The sequence below is a fragment of the Amphibalanus amphitrite genome, unplaced genomic scaffold (assembly GCF_019059575.1).
Source record: "Amphibalanus amphitrite isolate SeventyFive unplaced genomic scaffold, NRLGWU_Aamphi_draft 002079F_arrow, whole genome shotgun sequence".
Classification (NCBI taxonomy): Eukaryota; Metazoa; Arthropoda; class Thecostraca; order Balanomorpha; family Balanidae; genus Amphibalanus; species Amphibalanus amphitrite.
The window spans coordinates 1-19,337 of NW_024883572.1; the positions used below are offsets into that span (position 1 = coordinate 1).

General features: G+C 56.3%; 1 protein-coding gene across 1 annotated transcript in view; it reads left to right on the plus strand.

Moving 5' to 3' along the window:
- Positions 1-10,329: 10,329 nt before the first annotated feature.
- The window catches only part of LOC122376276 (flocculation protein FLO11-like), a gene marked incomplete at its 3' end in the record, with an annotated part of 55,674 nt that continues 46,666 nt past the window's right edge, over positions 10,330-19,337 (plus strand). Inside the window, exon 1 of the mRNA XM_043356075.1 lies at positions 10,330-10,502. The remainder of the gene's footprint in view (positions 10,503-19,337) is intronic.

Genomic DNA, 19,337 nt, shown 5'->3' on the forward strand with positions numbered 1-19,337 from the left:
CAGCAGCCTATCGACCACGGCTCGACAGTCTGTGACCGGCTTCATGTCTCCGCGGTCACGGGTCGGGTCACGGCCGGCGTGACGCGCGTCTCGTGACGACGCTGCGTGACACAGTGACGCCAGTGGCGCTTCCACTTAGCGCCGGGGATCGGTGCCACCTGGAGTCGGCGCTGGGCTCCTCGCCGCCGCCGCCGCCCTCAAATATGGATGGGAGGAGATATTTACGGGGCGGCGGGAGGTCTGGTCGACGCCAGACACGGCGACTCCTGCAGTGTCGGCCGCCGTGTGGTCATGAAAGGGACGCAGGAGAGAGACTGCTATGGACCATAGCGAGGGAGGAGGATATCGTTTCTGCTGTTAGGCTTTCAGCTACCGCAACGTTTTTTCGTCTGTCTGCAATGACATGGGGTTTGGGTTAAATTTATGTATGTCCGTTTGTCGTTCTAGCACCCACCCGCACACTCAAACTCGGGATAGTGCAACTACATGATGTGTTGTCGGCCCCCGGTCAACAGACATGGTAGCCCAAATCTAGTCGGATATGAAAATTCTTCTAAATCCATAGACTTTAATGCTAAATTGACTATATTTGAGAGGGTTTTATGAAGATACATGACCAGGTACAGAAAAAAGCGAGATGCTATCTTGTAGATTAAATCATCTACTATCTGCGACTTTTGAAGTGTTTTTCAATCTGAGGTACGGAAATCGTGTTCCCAAGAGACTGAAAGTAGCCATGCTTTACATTAGACCCAATGGCAAAAATTCGGAATCTGACGAAATTTGCCATTTTTACGTCTGATTTATGAAAATTCTAGACAGGATATATAAAAACCCGAGATGCTATCAGGTAGGAAATTTCATTGTCTATTACCGCTTTTTGAAGTGTTTTTCGATCTGAGACCGGCAAATCGTGTTCCCAAGAGACTGAAAGTAACCCTGTTCTACAGCAAGACAATGGCAGCATTCTAATATTTTATGGAAGATATCTTAGTTGATAATAACCTTACTACTAATTGCAATGCTTCATCGGAAAGCTCAACACTGACACTATCATCGGTCTTTGCATTGCTATTTCACAGAACAACAAGAAATAGCGTTTTGAAGCCTTTGAATATTGACTTACTTTTCATCAACAGGCTCGATCCCCATCACCACCAACAATTTTCCGGGAAGTCAGGATTTTGCAGATATTTAAAGGAAATAGTTCACTTTTTAACATGGGTTTTGAACTGGAATAGCAGTTCCGTAGCTTGGGCTGAGACGAGCATAAATCAGGAGCTTTTACAGCCCAACGATCACCCTAGGCAAAGATATTCTGAAAAAGGTGTCTTGCGTTGAGGATGTGTGCCTTGCATATATTTCCATCCAGTATGAAAAGAGCATGGGTCCCGAAAATTCTTCAGAAACTAGAGAAATTATCTACGAGAACTCTAGAGAAATTCTCGTACTGATCAATTAGGACATTCAGGGGAACATTATCAGATCGAGCAGATCGCCCAAATGCCGGTGGCTGCGATAATTTCTCTGTTTCTGAAGAATTTTCGGGACCCATGCTCTTTTCATACTGGATCGCGTGTGCCTTACAGAAACTGAAAAGTTCTTCCTATATCAAAATATAGAAAAAAAAAATCTTTTGTTATAAAAAGGTTTTATTTTCTTTGCTGATTATTTTGAACATAAAAAATCATAAATCGTTGCAAAAAAAAAAATAATTTCGTGAAAGTGAACTATTTCCTTTAAGCAGAATTGCAGAGCTGTGTTAATACTACGACAATTAAATACACATTTTAAGAAAACTGTTCTTTTCTTAGCATGAGTTAGGTCTCAGAAACAGCAACATGTCGATATAATGGGGAAAAATAAGTGCAAATGATCGCGCAAGAGAGTATCCTTAGCGCCCTAGCAACCACCTAGCAACGTAAGGCAAAATAGTAAACAACTTCTGTTGATATCAGGTACTCAGCCTTGGAAGCACACTAGACGGTCACCATACTGGGCTTCATACTGAATTTTGCATACCAGAATGGATGTTTCCAACTAAAATTGTTTTTTTCGCGAAATTTATCTTTGTTGCCCTACTATTTTTTCGTAAAACCGAGATATACAAACTTCATGATATCAAAAATAATATTGTGATAATGAAAACCGCCATATAAAACAAGATAATTGCTGAGATCATGCCTACTAAACTTGGTCCTACCCCCTAATTACGAGCGAGCGAGCGCAGCGAGCGAAGTGAGTCTTTTCAATATAACGGAAAAATCTCAGTATGAGCGGCCCGGCCCGGCCCGGCCCGGCCCGGCCCGGCCCGGCCCGGCCTGTAACGCTTTTGAGAGGCTTATATCTCAGCAACCGCTGGACCGATTGGCCTGCGGTCTTTTTTGTTGGGTAGCCCCATCCTTTCTACCCCGTAATTGACTACTTTTGATACATCTCAGTGACCGTCGTGGCACGTGCCACGTGAAAAGTCAAGGGTGTTCAAGCTGTTTTGCAAAAGTAGTGATTTTGAGAGGCTCATATCTCAGCAGCCGCTTGGGCGATTGACTTGCGGTACTTTTTATAGGGTAGCAGCATCCCTTCTACCCAAAATAGGATACTCTCCATGCATGTGGGTCATCCCCAGTGCACGTGCAAAATACAACAATAAGAGGTGCCAAATTTGTTCCCATTTCAGTAACTCGGTAATTACTGGGGCGATTTCGCTGAAACTTGGCATACAGGTAGGCACCCACCAGGCAATGCATTCCCATGTGTTGCGGTTAGGGTGCTACTGCACGTGCGCACGTGCAGGGGGCGTTTCCAGATCTCGAGAACGGCTGGGCCGATTGCGCTCAAATTTGGTACACGGTTGGGGACCAGTTAGTAGGGTGCCGTGCAAAAGTCATTTTGGACCCCGTTTGCACGTGCGCACGTGCAGAATGCTGCTTCCAGATCTCAGGAACAGCTGGGCCGATTGCGTTCAAATTTGGCACACCGCTAGCGACCAGTTAGAAGGGTGCTTTGCACAAGCCCGTTGGAAGCACCCTCTCGCCCTTCCGCACGTGCAGGGCTCACTATCTCGCTCGCTCGTTCTTCGCCCAAAAGGCGTTTTACTGGTTCAATATACCCTGATGTGTTGTCACATCACGTCATGATGGAGTTATGTCATCACAGACACGTGCCTTCACTCATCCTTCATCCCAAGTTCGGATATCGATCTTTTGTAGTTGATCCTCCATACAGTTGTTATTAGGTCGTTCAATAAGTAACGAACAATCGGTCATAACTTCTTTATTTCTTTATTTAACACTTTCAAACTTTCACAGATTATAGATCAAATGTTTCTGAATGTAGTCTTTGCCTCAAACCAGTCGCCGCCCGCCTGCACACACTTCTCCCAGCGTTCCGGCCAACGCCGGAATTCCGCCCGTAAAAACGTGTTTCCGTCTTTTTCACCCAGTTCATGACAGCGCACATGACTTCAGCGTCGGTCTCGAAGTGTTCACCACGGAGGCCATCCTTCAGAGGACCAGAGGTGAAAATCTGAAGGAGCCAGGTTCGGACTGTATGGCGGCTGGGGCATGATATTCAGCCCTGTCTCGCGATCTCCTCGCGTGTGGCGTGAGACATGTGCGGACGAGCGTTGTCATGGTGTCATCCTGGTGGGCTTTCTTGAACCTGGGCGGACTATGGACAGCGGGCCGCTACATCACAGTCCTGCAGGAGACTGAGAAAAGCAATCCTGAAGAAGAGGCGCGGCTCGGATGTCAACAACATCACCATACCTCATGACAACGCCCGACCGCACTTGTCTCACGCCACGCGCGAGGAGATCGCGTGACAGGGCTGAATATCTTGCCCCAGCCGCCCTACAGTCCGGACCTGGCTCCTTCAGATTTTCACCTCTTTGGTCCCCTAAAGGATGGCCTCCGTGGTGAACACTTCGAGACCGACGCTGAAGTCATGTGCGCTGTCATGAACTGGGTGAAAAAGACGGGAAACGCGTTTTTCCGGGCGGAATTCCGGCGTTGGCCGGAACGCTGGGAGAAGTGTGTGCAGGCGGGCGGCGGCTGGTTTGAGGCATAGGCTGCATTCAGAAATGTCTGATCTATAATCTGTGAAAGTTTGAAAGTGTTAAATAAAGAAATAAAGAAGTTATGGCCGATTGTTCGTTACTTATTGAACGACCTAATATGTATGTAAGTACTTGCCCCCCCCCCCCCCCCTCAGCGTGCACCGTCCACAGCTGCCTATCCGTGTTGTGGGTTCGTGAAGGCGGCTGGCCGGCTGTGACTGCTGCGTCAGCTGGCACCGTGAAATGGGCCGTCGTCACCGGGCCGCGACGGACGGGCCGTCCCTCTGCCATCGTCATTCCACCTCCAGCGACTGCGGCCGAGGAAGTGACCGAGAGTTCTTTAGGTTTGATCATGCAGTGACAGTGGAGGTAGAGGCTTTCCGAAATGGAAGACCCTCATGACTATTCTACAGACAAAGCTGATGCGGATTCTAAGTGCATCTGACGGTTTCACCGCCGCAGAGAAAGTTGTCTCTGATGGGGACGCTAATCGACATGCAACCCAAGTAGCTGATTAGCGACAGTAGCAGGCATTGTGGCCTCAGACAGCACAACACGCAACTTTCTGTGGACAGTGACTGACGTCGGAGGGCCTCTTGGATGTCGACATTTTATCAAAGAACAAAACATAAAAAGGCATTTTGGGCTACGTTGCCTCCAGTTGGGGCTGCAGATAAGATATGCAAATTTAGTCGCCTGCGAGTCACGTAATCTTTTTCGATCCTTTCATCCCGGACAGTGCAGTTCCGTTGCCAAGATTTGGCGTTGCAGCGTTTCATCTGGGACTGCGCAGTGCGCACATCAGTATAGGCATTATGCGGTAGATAGTCCTGTATTCATTGTAATGAGAGTTGTCAGTCGACAGAGCGTATGTTATGCCTGGTATGCTGTGTTATAATGTTATTCGTATGATAACGTTTTACCCATCGCTGGTCGAACATCTCTGCGTCCTCTATGTAGACTGCTCTGGCCTCTACTCGACCCTGTCGACCTGTCCCTCTAATTGACCGGGCGTCAGGGTTCACGGCGCACGCACAAAACGGGACCGGACTCGGGCGGCCAGCGCGGCGGAGCGGCGGACCCGCCAGCCAGAGGCACTCCTCGACTGACCGACAGCCGCGAGCTCCAGTCCGAACCACGTTTGGGTTGACTGTAGGCGTCTGTTGGCTCCGAGACTGATCGTTCTTTGATAGCCGCTGTTTCGGACCAGCTTTTACAGTGACGGCGCCGATCTCAATCAGCACTAATGTGCGGCCACTGACCGTCCGTCCCGCTCTGCTCTGTATTAGCCGACCGATTGGAGTGGCTGGCTGCATTCGGTCCGCTGTGTTGGCTCAGGCTGAAACAGGAGACGGTGCGCTCTGCCCCGCCCGGGACGATCGGTGACTGAGTCGAGGTCAGACAGAGGGAGGACTGGTGGCAGACAGAGGTTCTTGGAACGGTGGGTCAGAATGGTCGACTTTTGATGAGAAGACGGCATAACACAACAGAATACCTACGCATAAACTAAAGGATCAGTGCATCATTTATGTGCACTCGAATAGAGGGCATGTCATGCAACCAACATGCGTTTCACAATGTCTAACTTCGATGCCTGGTTCCTAAAGTTTCGTTGTTTTTTTCTTCCTTCCTTCTTATCATGCGGCAATATGTAGATCACATGACAGTCTCCATGCAGAGAGGCACATTCCAAGTTCCAACCAGATCCGACTGACGTGATATTTGAGCCCGATTTCCAACACCGGCTCGATGCAGCGCCTGGGCCGGCCTGCGGGAGTTCATCTGCAATACGACCCGCCCGCCACTCGATCCCAGTTTGTCAGTGCTCGGCTCGGAGAATGGGAGCGCCTCCCTCCCCTCCCCCTCCCCGGCTCCCGCGCGCCGCCTGCTCTCAGCGCCGATGATGGCTCGGGTTTCCGGGGGTGGCGTCATCGGCCGGCACGTCATCGTCCCGCCGCCGCCGTTATTTGTATCGCTCGGCTGCACGGCGCTGAGACCGGACCGAGGGGCGCTGCAACTGACGTGAAGGGTGCGAGGAATTCCTGAGGCCTGCAACCCCGCGGAGATTGGGAAACACCTACGGTACACACACGTGGGTAATCACGGAGGGGCTGGAACAATATCAGTTGAGTGTTATGGCGTTTTGTAAACGCGCCTCCCAGAGGTCACGAGGTGAGGGTGCATCGGCACGTGTGCCTTGGCGGCGTTCTCAAGGGGTCGCGGGTATGGGATAGCAGGCTCGTTACAGGTCACGTGGTGTGGGATAGCAGCCTTGCTGCAGGTCACGTGGCATGGGACATGTTTGTTGCAGGTCACATTGATGACTGGGTTGGCACGGGTCACGTCTGAGACTAAACAGACGTTGCATTATGGAAGTCACGCTCATGCCGTTGCTGGAAAGAGGCGGTGCTCTCTGTCGTGTTGCTATGTAAGTAACTACTTACATCGTCTCACCGACAGACGTGTCTGACGTCGCCCGCCGCGCCGGCGTGGTACTCTAATGACGCCAGCCGATCGTGCCGTCACGTGCCCTGGTGGACCCCTGCGGTCGGTGGAGTCAGCACCCCTCTGCCGCGCGTGTCGGCGGGGAGTGGCGTCCGTCAACCTCACCCTCTCATCACGACACGCCGCGCACTGCCAAACACCGACCCCGTTCCTCCGCGTCTGGTCCGTGTCAGCGCGCGGCTCCGTGACCTCTGAGACCGCGTGACCCGCTCACTGTCAGACGGGGATGGTGGACGGGGCTGCAGACGGCGGTAAACACAGAGGAAAGGGGTCTCTGCAAACATTACCCAGCTCGGTCTCATCATAACTGTGTCACTGGGCGGGAGTGGACAGAGATGGGTTAACTTCGTCAGCGTCTTTTTAGCTGTTCGTTCTAAATTCAGATGTCGCTCTATTTTCGGGAACACTGACGCAAAGACACAGAAACTGAGCTGTTGGCCACTGTCCACTGCTGTCCACTGTCCAGGAAAGGACTTTTCGTAATTTTCGTTAGTGTCATGTCGGGCACCGAAATCACGTTTTGTCTCAGCATTTCTTCACTATAGATAGACAGATGGTTATGGTTGTAACCTTGTCCGTGACCCCGTCGCCTCACCTCCGCCCTCCTGAGGCAGAACCGTGTCGCTCCGTGACGGTGTGACGGTCGGTTCGTGATGCTCCTGCCGTGACGCCGTGCGGTGCTATCCGTCACGGTGGGCCGCCGCGGCAGTGGCTGGTGAGCGGACGCGGAGCCGTCTGAAGAGTCTGCCTGTGCTGATAATTATGGAGGAGTCCGTCTGTGCGGTAGTGGAAGAGTCCGTCTTGGCCGAGAGACTGAGCTGATGAGAGGGAAATACTCATGACTGAGTGATAGGAAGAAAATGATAAACTAGTTACTGACGGCTGTTTGGGAAAGCCTAACTCATGGATAAATATTCAATTAGACATGGGTTTTCTGAAACGAACTTGATCATCTTAGTTCTTAGCTACCGCCTACCGGAAACTTGGCATGAGCCAGCTACAGTTACGTCGAACTTTTAGTCCCGCTTACCAGTGAAGCATTAGCAGACTGACCAACTCGGGCAAAGTTCAGCTTCACCAGTGGCGTGGCGTGAGTGAAGTCTGCCGTGACCGTTCCGTTTTCTGTCTGAATCCGTCTGTTGGACCGCACGTGGCGGGTTCTACGAACTGAGAGCCCGCTACTGCCGGTGTGGACAGTGGGCGGTGCTGAGTGCTGACCAGTTCCAGACGATAATCATCAGTCGCACCCGCGGCGCGTGTAGCGGAGTAGCGGCGTGGGCCGAGGTAGGCACGCAGGTGGAGCTGGTTTGGACAACTCACCGGGCACTGACTGCACGCCGGATGGGGCTGATCGAGGCGCGGGTCGATCGGGGTAGGCTGAGAGGAGGCCGACGGCCGACGGGACGGGATGGGAACTGCAGGGTGCGAACAGCACCGCAGCACCGCGGCAGAGCACCGACGACGGCACCGACGAACGATGGGAGCGGGGCGGGCAAGTTATCTACGCCATATGCGGGAGCTTTGTGTCGAACAGAGGCAGTCAGCCGACCGGTGCAGTAATGCCAGCGACTTCATTTCTTACCAGCTCCTCAATTACTACACGCAGCCAGCAAATTTGCACTTGGCTGCCTTCTCCGGAACGACAACTCACGGTTTTGTGGCCCGTAACCTAGCTCAGCTGGTTCGAATGGCTGAGAACCGAGAATGGCTGGCAGAATCGTGCCTAGTCCGTACCAGTTACAGTTTGTAGCGGTTCACCGCTATTCTAACCGGCGTCTGCCGGGCCTTTGTCTCCCTTATCTCTTATGTATCTTTGTCTACCTCCGTCTCTGGCAGCGCATTGACATGACACGTTTAATGGTGTTCCCTGGTTTGTGCCGGTGTGACCGGAATGACTCAGAGACGGCCGTCGCATTCCTCCACAGCTGATCCTCTCTGGTCCTCCCTCCGCCTTCATTTGTTTGTTTGTTTTGTTTTGTTGGGTTAGGCCCTTTCGGTCGACAAGACCATTGCAGAGCCGGAAGGATGATAGGAATTAGGGGGAGACATTGGTCTGGGCAGGCACCCTAGTGAGTCGCCGGGGCTGAGCCCGTCCAGAGGACAGGCCACCCAGCCCCAAGGCACTCACTGCACCCGGCTACGGGGTGCGCTCCCTCGGGAGCAGCGGTGCCGCTCCAAGGGAGCAGCCCGCATGAGATAAAGTTGCCTGTCCAGCCCGGAGGGGGGTTGCGGCGTGGAGGAGAGAAAGATTTCAGTATCCTGAGGAAAGAAGCACGGAACGGTGCCTCCGCCTTCAGTCGACGTGTGGCGGTCACTTGGTCAAACGGCGCTCCTCGCTTCTCCAGGCGCCGTGTCGGAATGTCTGACAGGTCTCGCCTCCCCGGCCGGCTGCCGACAGCGGCCTGCAGTTAAAACCGCCGGGATGCCCTGTGTGGGTGACCCGGTGACCTCCCATTAGGCCAGGTGACCTGAGATGACCCATGGTGACCTGAGGTGGCCTGTGAGGCCTCCTATTGTGTTTGAAGTGGCTGTTCTCTGTGACTGGTTCGCTGTGGAAGGTCCGGACTTCGATCTATGTCGTGATCGATTGCTGACAGTGCCAGTGTTGGGGCGATTGGATCTGGCACTCTCCGGTGACAGTATCTGACTGGACCGGGCTCCGGAGTCTAGGTCGGCATTCCAGGGCGGGGCGGTATGCTCACTATGCCGTCCAGGCAGGGGAGAGCGGGATGAGCCGGCTCAGGTGTCGTGCCTCGCTCCCCTCAGCAGTCTGAGCACTGCGGCCTGCTGAATCACTGCCAGTGCCAGACGGGCTACCGGGGATTAATTAAACACCTCCCCACCTCGGTACTCGGTGAGCGATGAGGTCACTTGGCATGCGCTGTATCGACTGCCGCGCGATTGGCCGTCGTTTTCTCTTTCGTGCGCGACACACATCTGCGCTCCGTTTCACCGACCGGTAATTAACGGCAGTCGAGTTCGGCGCCCCGCTCCCGCCTTCTCATGGAAATCGGCCCGGCCGGAGCCAGGACCGGTTACCGCGGCCACGTGTCCTGCGCACGCCTGTCCTGAGGAGAGCTCACTTTCGCCGAATGCCAGCTTACTGTCTGGACCTTGCCTTCCCCGCGACTGTCCGACGTCTCCGCGGCTCAGCCGCCGTTTCTCCAAACGGTCGTGATATCACCAGATGTATACCGAAGCGGTGTGACTCATCCAAGCAGGAATGCTCCGTGTAAGCAGGCGACATGCTCGGAAATAACCGGCGGGGGCTGGGCGAGCGGGGTCACACAGGCGACCGCCGCCCGGCGCGCTGGAGAAGCCTGCGAAGTGTCAGTCGGTGTCAAACACCCGCTCCCGTCGGTGTGTCACTGGCGCTGTGTCACCGGGTGAGGGGTGGAGTGTGTGGGCAGTGGTCGGACGGAACGCAGAGACCGCGTTTTCGCGCTGCGCCTGACCCCGTTCTTGTGTTCGTGCGTTGGGGTCGGCTCCACCCGAAAGGCCGCTCGCATAAGGCTTCCTCGACCGCTCGACCCAGCGAGTCACGAGTCGGAAGGACGAGTGAATATTTTGGATAGTGAGCAGATTACAAAGTACTCATTAGCATTCAGCTATCTGTCCCCTTCCTTACCCACTTCCCCCATCGCCCCGCGTTCTTCCATCATCGTCTGCGAGGCGTCTGCCGGCCGTCGTCGTCCGCCCCCCCCCCCCAGCCCACCGTCTGCCTCCCCCGCCGTCGCCCGCCGCCCGGCGCGGAGGCGCGGCCGGCCAGTCGCGGCTGGCGAGCGCGAGGAGCGGGCGTGTGCGCTCTCGCCGTCTGTGGAGTGAGAAGCGAAAGTGATCGGAGTGGACAGAGTGTGAACAGTGCCGGTCGGATCGAGACAGAGTGGTGGACGGTGGGGAGTGGGGAGGATTTCAGAAGAGTAGATAAGCGGTGAGAAAGGTGAGAGGGAGGGAAATTGACGACCGGAAATAGTGATTCATCTCGGATGGAATGTGGGGTGGGGAGGGGTCGGGGGATTAACGGAAGGCATTAGCCTTTGAAGGGTGTGTACTGCAACATGCTGTTCCCTCCAGCTCAACACGTTTCCATATAAGGCGACGTCTGAACATTTTCCGTTTCCCTCAAAATCGACCTAAGCTCAACTTGAACTCAAGTTCTTCCGCCTGCGTGCCTTTCATAATTATTTCTCGGACTTGGAAAATAAGTTGTGAGAAACCGTTTTTTTCTTTTGATTGAAGCATGATTTTCTAAATGCACACAGAAACGCAACATGCCCCATCACAAACAGATTCGTGCTTCCTTTTCATCGTTGATACGTGCTGGACAGTGGACATCCTATATTTCGTCACCTTTTCACTAACCCAGCGCATTGTAACAACATGGTATTGTATGGCGTGTGGCCACCCTCCCATGGCATCCACTGGGTGTGTGTTCCCGGCCGCAGCAGCACGTGGGAGCGTCAGCCGGTGGCCGCCACACGGGCGCCGCCGTGCGTTGACGTTTGCTCGCACCTGGTGCGGTCATTGGCGCCATCGCTGCCGCCGCCGCCGCCGTCACCGACCGCTGCCTTCTTCTTCTTCTTCTGCGCGGTCGCGGACCGCGCCTAGGGCGCGGCCGGCGGGGGCGGGTCGGTGGCGACCTGCACCCGCCCCACTCTCTTCATGAATTCGATGATATGTTGGGCCGGCCCCGAGAGCACTTCCGCCAGGGTCGGACAGTGCCCCCAGAAGCCGGCCCTCGCCGCCACGTGTGCAGGGCACCCGGCCAGGAGGTGCTCCACGTCCTCCTCCTCCTCGCCGCAGGCTCGGCAGGTCGGGTCTTCGACCAGGCCGAGACGATGAGCTGTGGCTCGCACCAGTGGGCAGTAGCCGGTGCGAAGCTGGGACAGGGTGGCCTGGCCCCACCTGTCCAGCTCATCGTGGCTCGGAGTAGGTTCTCGATGAGGATGCCGCTGCGCCCGTGCGGAGGCCAGCTCCGATGTCCAGCGACGGATGGCTGTCCGCGCGCTGGAGAGGTCGATCGGGGCCTCCTCTTGAGCGCAGTCGGCGGCGGCTTGGTTGGCGAGGCGGTCGGCTGCCTCGTTGCCGGCGAGGTCGGCGTGGCCCGGGACCCAGTGCAGGGTGATGTCCTTCCCTGCGGCTGTCAGCGCGTCTATTAGGCCCCAGACGCGCTGACCGATGGCCGACTGTTGGTCGTCCGGGCCGCGGCTAAGTAGCTGGAGCCCCGACCGGGAGTCTGTGCAGAGCAGCACTCTCTTGATGAGTGCTTTAGAGGGGGCCGGTAGCTCATGAAGGCATGTCAGGGCCTCCGTCATTGCCACCAGCTCCGCCCTCATGCTGCTGCACACTCGACCGGCCGGTGCCACGCACTCTATTGTGCGTCCCTCACGGTGGAGCTCCAGGATCGCTCCACCGCCGCCTTGGATGGTGCCTTCCTTGGCGGATCCGTCCGACCAGATAGTGCAGTCTGGGTCGGGGACGAGGGCCAGCGCCGCTAACGCCGCCTCCTTTCTCTTTTCCGGCAGGTCTGTCCTCCTTGTGGGCTGCGGCAGGTCCAGCACGAAACGGACGGCGTCTCCACAGTGGTGCCAGGGTGGTGCGCCCTGGTAGAGTGCCAGGGGCTCCACTGGGAGGTCGCTCAAGCCCGCCCTGTCGCAGACCCACCTACCGACCCGACGAAAGCATGGCTTGAATGAGAGGGTCGCGTCTTCGTCTGCCGGTGGCGGCGGTGGCAGACCCGCCTCTTCGGCAGACGTCACCGCGCGCCTCCATGCCTCGTGGGCCCGGTAGCGGAGTCTCGGTGGTGGTGTCTTGTCCAGTAGGTTGCGAGCGGGGTCTCCCGGAGGTAGACGGACTATGCGCGCGTACTCACCGGCTGCTAGCTCCTTGGCACGGAGTGATAGCGGAGGGAGGCCTGCCTCCGCCACCAGGGTCTCCTTATCCGTGAGCTTGATGCAGCCGGTAATCAGGCGCGCACATTTCCGCTGTTCTACCTCCAGGCGCTCGCGGACAGCCGGTGCCGCATGGGTGAAGTAGATGGCCGCCCCGTAGTCGAAGAGGGAGCGCACGTAGCTCTTGTAGGCGATGCGGAGTGTGCTACGGTGGCTTCCGTAGCTCCTTCCGGCAATCGCTGATATACAAGCACGGCGCTTTGCCATCTTCTCTCTGAGGGCGGCGATGTGGGCGGCAAAGGTCAGCTGGCAGTCCAACTTCAGGCCGAGGAAGGTGGGCGTCTCCTCGTAGCCTAGCGGATGGTCGCAGAAGCTGAGCTGGGGCTTGACCTTGCCGCCGCACTCCTTGGGGTCCAGCGTGAAGGTGGTCATCACGCACTTGGATGGGCTAGGTTGGACCTTCCAAGTCTTCACCCAGCGGCTGACCTCGTCCAGGGCCGGTTGGAGCCTGTCCGCACACTCCTGCAGAGAGCGGCCCGTCGCGAGAAGGGCCACATCATCCGCGAAGAGGGAGACTGTTGGGCTCGAGTCTCCGGCCCGGAGTCGGTCGTCGATGTCGTTACAGTAGATGAGCCAGAGGAGAGGGGCGAGCACGCTGCCCTGCGGCAGGCCCTCCTGGAAGACCCGCCACCGGGAGGCTGACGTGCCCCATCTCACTCTAGCGCGCCGGTCGCTGAGTAGGGCCCTGATCCAGCGTGTAGCGCAGCCCGGTACACCCAGTCGCCGCATCTTAGCGTACAGCGCATCCCGCCACACCCGGTCGTACGCTCGCGCGTAGTCCAGGAGGACGAGGATGGCTCGCTGCGGCTTCTTGGACTCGAAGCCGTCGAAGATGGTCTGGGTGACTCGGGCTAGCTGGTCCAGTGTGGAGTGGCCCCTCCGAAAACCGGCCTGGTTTCGGTTCAGCTTTCCGGCGCGCTCGAGCCAGTGTTGGAGACGATGCTGCACGAGTCGTTCAGCGAGCTTTCCGATACAGCTGAGCAGGCTGATCGGTCTGTAGCTGCCGGTCTCGTTCGGCGGTTTCCCTTTCTTGGGAATAGCGACTATTTCCGCCGCCCTCCATGACGCGGGAACCTCCCCGGTGCGCCAGCTCCAGTTCAGCACCTCCAGCAGATGGCGTTCCGCTGAAGGGCTGAGTTGGTGGAGCATGTCGTTGGTCACTTGATCGACCCCGGGGCTGCGTCCCTTCCGCAGTTTCCTGATGCCGAGCAGGAGCTCTCTGCGGGAGAAGGGCGAGCAGAAGGCGTCACGACCGCCGTTGCAGCACGTCTGGCTCGTGGCTCGTCTAGCCTCGATCTTGATGGGATGATCCGAGGTCTTGTCCTTGGGCAGGCGGGACACCTGCGCGTAGGCCTGACAAAAGAGTTCTGCCTTCTCTTTGTCGGTGACGGCTGGTCTCGTCGGTTGCGCAGGTTGTCCCTCCGTGCCCGGTCTTGAGATGGCTACGGCCGGCTTTGCTGGAGGTCGCCGGCCGTCCATGATGCGGATCAGGTGCCACATGTCTCCGTCCGGCTTGAGTTCTGCCGCCTTTTGGCGGAAGAAGGCGGTCTTCTCGTTGTCCACGACTTTGTCGGCCGTTGCCCGCTCCTCCTGGTAGCGCAGGACGTCCGCGCGAGAGCGGCTACGGGATGCAGCTACCCGTGCCTCTTCCCGTCGGTCGGTTGCATCCTGGCAGACTTGGTTCCAGAAGGGCGGGCGTCGTCCTCGGCCGTTGCCGAAGGGGATGCTGGCCCTGGCCGCCCGCAGGATAGTGGCTGCTAGCCTGCTGGCGGCCTCGTTCAGGGAGGTTGGCTGGGCTGACCAGGCGTTGATCAGCTGGTCCAGCCTCTCCCGAAACTTGGGCCAGTCCGCACTCCGGTGAGAAAACCGGCCTCGGCCTTCCCGTCGTGGACGTTGCACGGACGAAGACAATGTGACGAGGATCGGCAGATGGTCAGAGCCGATTCCTCGTTGCGTCACCCAGGTGACGTTTCTTGATCTCAGGAGGTCCCTGGAGGCCAATGAGACGTCTGGCGCAGAGACTCCGCCGGTGCTGGGGTTTTGCCTAGTGCACCCGCCGTCATTGAGGATGGTCATGCCGTTGTCAACGGCCCAGTCCTCAATGGCCTCGCCGAGAGCTGTCTCGGGCTGGTAGGCGTCCCAGCTGAGGCTGTGTGCGTTGAAGTCGCCGCACACCACGGCAGGGTGCTCCAGTCTGATCCCATCCGGCTGGAATCCCTGTTCCTGGGTGCCCTGGCCTGTTGTCCAACGCGCTGGAGGTGCGTAGATGTTGTAGACCGACAGGCCGAGGGACTTGGACGCGTGCACCGTCACCGAGACACAGTAGGTATTGGGGTCTGGTCGGGTGGGGCAGTACGGAGAGGGGTTGACGCTGTACGGGATATCGTCCCTCACCAGCGTCAAAAACTGCCTCCATCGGCTCATGGTCGATTTCAGACAGTGGAGACGCTGGAGCTGTGACAGCCATTGTCATCTCCCAGAAGGTGCAGCCAAGTTCCTTTCAGTGATGACAGAGTGACGGCAGCAATGTTGGAATTGTGAATTTTGGTCCGGAGGTCAATTTTACCAGCAGAAAAATAGCCGCCAGCCGGAATTTTTTGCCTAAAGACCGCTTCACATACGGAGCATAAACGCGATGGGCACGTAAGCGGATAGGGCTTTACCGTTTATGCTCTGTATATAAAACGGTCTTTAGGCAACGAATTCCGGCAGACGGCTATTTTTCTGTTGGTAAAATTGGCCCCTGGTCCCGGAAAATAAAATATGTCCGGAGAACCGGCCAGCTTTTAGAACACTCCAACGGAAAATTCATATGTTTGGCCTACTAAATGTGACAGTCGATAAAATGTGTTCTCCCAATGCTATAACTGCATGTTTTAGGCGTAACAATAGCAGTTTTCATCACACACGCTGGAAATTTAAGAGATTTCATGTGCCGGAGCATAAATTTGTAAAGGACAACAAAATCGTTTGGACCCGACTGGGACCAGCAAAGGCCAGGGCCCTATTTCCAACATTGGACGGCAGGTATCGGTATTCCGTCAGACTCGGAAATCCGTAGCTCAGCGGTTTGTTATGGGTTATGGGTATCTGTGTGGCCCGATGGATGGCGGCCGTTAGGTCCAGCCGTCCGACACAGCATCTGAAGAGCTGTCGGCTCGGCACGGCCGGAGCTGTGCGGTGCTGCACTGAGCAGTGAGGGACCACACACAGTCTAACGGCCATCAGCCGTCCAGGCCAGCAGGCAGATGAAACAAAGGACAAACTCGGCCGTCACCGGACACCGCGTATCCATACCGGTCTGAGATTACAGGCCTCAATCACAGAGCGACGAGATCGATAAGCGGAAAATATACGACTGAAGAGAACGGAGAAAAAGTGCTGACAGGCCGAGACGGCAGACGTCACGGTAGATGGAAGGATTCCTTCTGACAGATATTGGATTGGACAATCCTCTGTCTCTGTGCACGGCACGGGTTGCTGGGTGGCCCGGCTCCGCGGCGGTTTCCTTTGATGTCTGGGTGCGTGACTGGCCCGGTACACCGCGGCGAACGCTCCATTCTGCCTGGCCGGCCCCGGGATTCTCCGTCCACCATTGCTGCTGCTCTGCCGAGTTTTTCTCAGTTTCGCGCCGGCCGAAGCGGTATTTACCACGGTGGGGAATTTGCCAACGGTCCGCCGCACTGGCCGTCTGCGTGCGCTGCGGACAATGGCCGGAAGGGTGTCTGTGTCTCGGCAGACGCCTGGGTTTGTTTCAGACAGTCGTGTGCTCTCTGTACCGTATAACAGGATGGTGCTACTGTCTGGGATGCGTCGCTAATAGGCGCCCCTTAGCTACATTCCGCTCGGATCGCTCGCGGGCGCCGGGTAACAGGCTCTGGTGTGTGACATGACATCGAACCGATGACGTCTTCAATGGTTGACGGCAATGGTTTCCGTCGGCAGACAACAAGCCGGCTAGGCATCATACCCATTCCCCATGGCTCCGAGCCATCGCGAATACCTCAAGAAGACCTCGAGGCGTATAAATCCCCATGCCCATTCGGCATTCCCCCGAGGGTTGAGTCGCATTATCGAACCAGCAGAGTCTTCATGGTGTTTCCAGGGCGGTGTTGCTTTCTGTTTCAGCAGAACTGGTCTGGCTCTCGAGTCCCGAGTCGGTGGCGCCGCCAGCAGACCGTTCGATGGCCTCCCTCGTCTGTGGCAGCAGACACTCGGTCGTGTGAGACCAGACGCCGTCCCGCCGGTTAATCACCGGTGGTAGTCGGTCGCCGGAAACGAACTGAACTGCCGGCTAATCGGCCGCCCCGCCCCCGCCCCCGCCCCTGCCGCAGTCCGGGGTCATCATCCCCTCACCTGGCCCTTGTTCCTGCGCGTGAGGCGCTTTGACGCGTGGCAGATCACCTGCAGACACACACAGGTAGCTCGGGAAGTGTCTGAAATGGGGCTGCAGGAACGGACAAGCACGTGTCAAAGAGGCTTTGTGGACTGCTGTGAAAGGTGTGCTGTGAGCAATCTTAAGCCGACTGAATTGTCGTGCTGGTTGTGATTCTACCGTGGACGTTGGTTGGGTGCAGCTCCCATGGTGATTGGGCTGTGTTGTGGACCGCCGCCCGTGACCGGGCAGTAACCGGCTGTGGCCGATCCATGGGAGCCGGGAGAGATGTGTGGGCGCGGTATACTGGTTCTCCAAAGAGGCTGAATCAAGGCCCAGCTGAATGAAGGCAGAGGCAGAGGGAGACGTCCTGGTGCTGTGTTCTGCTTCGGTCCCTAGCATGGGCTGCATGGTGTCAGATACTGGGCAAGACGTTTGGAAAGGTGTTCGCTGGTGCTTCTAGCAAACTGCATGGAGGCAGTGGCTGCAACTTTATCGATCCAAACCAGCGCAAGGCTGGCAGTGTTGAGTCTGGACCCATAAGTATCACAATGGACCTTGCAGACGCCGGCAGAGCATCGTCAGCACAGTGCAGTTTCTGCCCGACTGCCTCTATTGTATCCGACTATCAAAGCGTATCGGCTGGCCACTCAGCTATGAACTCTCAAATGAAAACTAGTTGTGGCCAATAGGCCCTGTCCACTCAACTGTGGACAGTGAGATTTAGCCCTCGGTGTCTCACGGAACGGTAACTGGTGACCGCGAGCCGCGGCTGCCTGACCTGACCCACTGAATACTGATCGCTGACCACTGGTCACGCTGGTCTGTAGTTTTTGACCAGTGGTCAACGGTCAGTCGGTCGGTGCGGTTAGCGGGGACAGGCGGCAGAACAAAAACGTACCTCTGCCGTCTCCCTCTGCAGTATCCAGGTCAGAGGAAGGGTGGCTGGTCCGCGTGAGGTTTTTGTGCAGTGTGCAGCGTGCAGTCGCCGGTCACTCCGCGTCGTCTGTCATTTGTATTCGGTGAGAATCGGGACAGACGACATGGTTAGAAAGACGGACGAAACGCTGGAGATATGTAGGAGACAGAGGAGGCACTGGGAGAGAAACTCCACCGGTGATTACCTATATGGGGTTCGTCGTGTTCTGTTCTTTTGTCCCACAGCTTGTGATGTAGTTCGGTATCACGATGCCTGAGTTCTGACCCGTCTACATATAGTATGACCCTGTGGGGGTACGGATATATGAGCTCAGACCCCGATGAGCTCAGAGGATGTTCAGAGGCGGGGGAGATAGGCTAAACTCCGTCCGGGCGGAAGCCACAACTGCAGATGACCTCCTAGCCGGAAGACACGGAAGCACAGTAAACGTCATCATAGACTGCTGATACGAGCCAAAACGGAAGGAACCGGCATAGTTGCATGGCAACTCTCGGGCCAGGCGGCTCTGCTGCTTCTTATGGTCGTATAACTGCGTATGGTCCTCGCTTTCACCCTGTAACAGTGGCTGATTTGTTTTCTGATGGAGGATGGGAAGGGGGCAGTATCTAATGGTCGAATAGTTCTTGTAGCTCTCGGGCCACGCCGCTCTGCTGTTGTTTTAGCCAAGTATAGTACCCTTTTGCACCCTTTGCTAGTGACTAAACTCTTGTTTTTTTTTCTGATATAGGAGGAGAAGGGGGCGGTATCTAATGGTTGAGTAGTTTTGCCTGAAGGAGCTGAGCTTTTCGTTTATTTTAGCTAACACGGTTCGCTGACGTGTGAGTGAGTTTGTTTACGCCTTGTGATTAACTACGCTGACCCAAAAACACTCCCCGCGGCCGATGCGCGCCTCCTCGCCATATATGGCCTCTCGGCGTGCCCGTTCCAGCATTACGGCCGCCGCAGAGGATGTCAAGGCCGCAGCCGGCCAGAGGGCAGGCTGCGTGCCGATCTGTCCCTCGAACACCGTCCCCGGTCACACAGCACCGAGAAAAACCGTCCGTCCGGCTCCGCACACGGGCCATGACCGAGTTCGACTCCACATAAACACACGGCATGATGCATTGCAAAGGCGCGCTGTCCCAATCTGCAAACAAGAAGTGGCTAACTGATGGTGCAGTCGCCAGACGCGCTGTCAGCGGGCATGACAAATCGGGGGAGCGGGACCGGCACGGCGCTGGGAGCGAGACTCATGGCTGCACGGCGCTCATCCGGGGGTCAGTGCAGTTGCACGACGATCCTGGGGCGTCGCGGGTCGTGAGTGAGTAGCTCTCGGCACCGGGTCGGTGTCACTTAGCGGTCGTTGGCTGGTTGATTTTGTTTGTCGTGTGTGCCATTCCTTAGTGGTCAGTGCTGACAGAGTCCATTCACAGAATATATACAAATTAACAGTACTTACATGCGATGAATGAATGTGCAATGTGCATGAGACATGATTGATAGCCCAGTTTGAATGGTTGTAAATTGTTT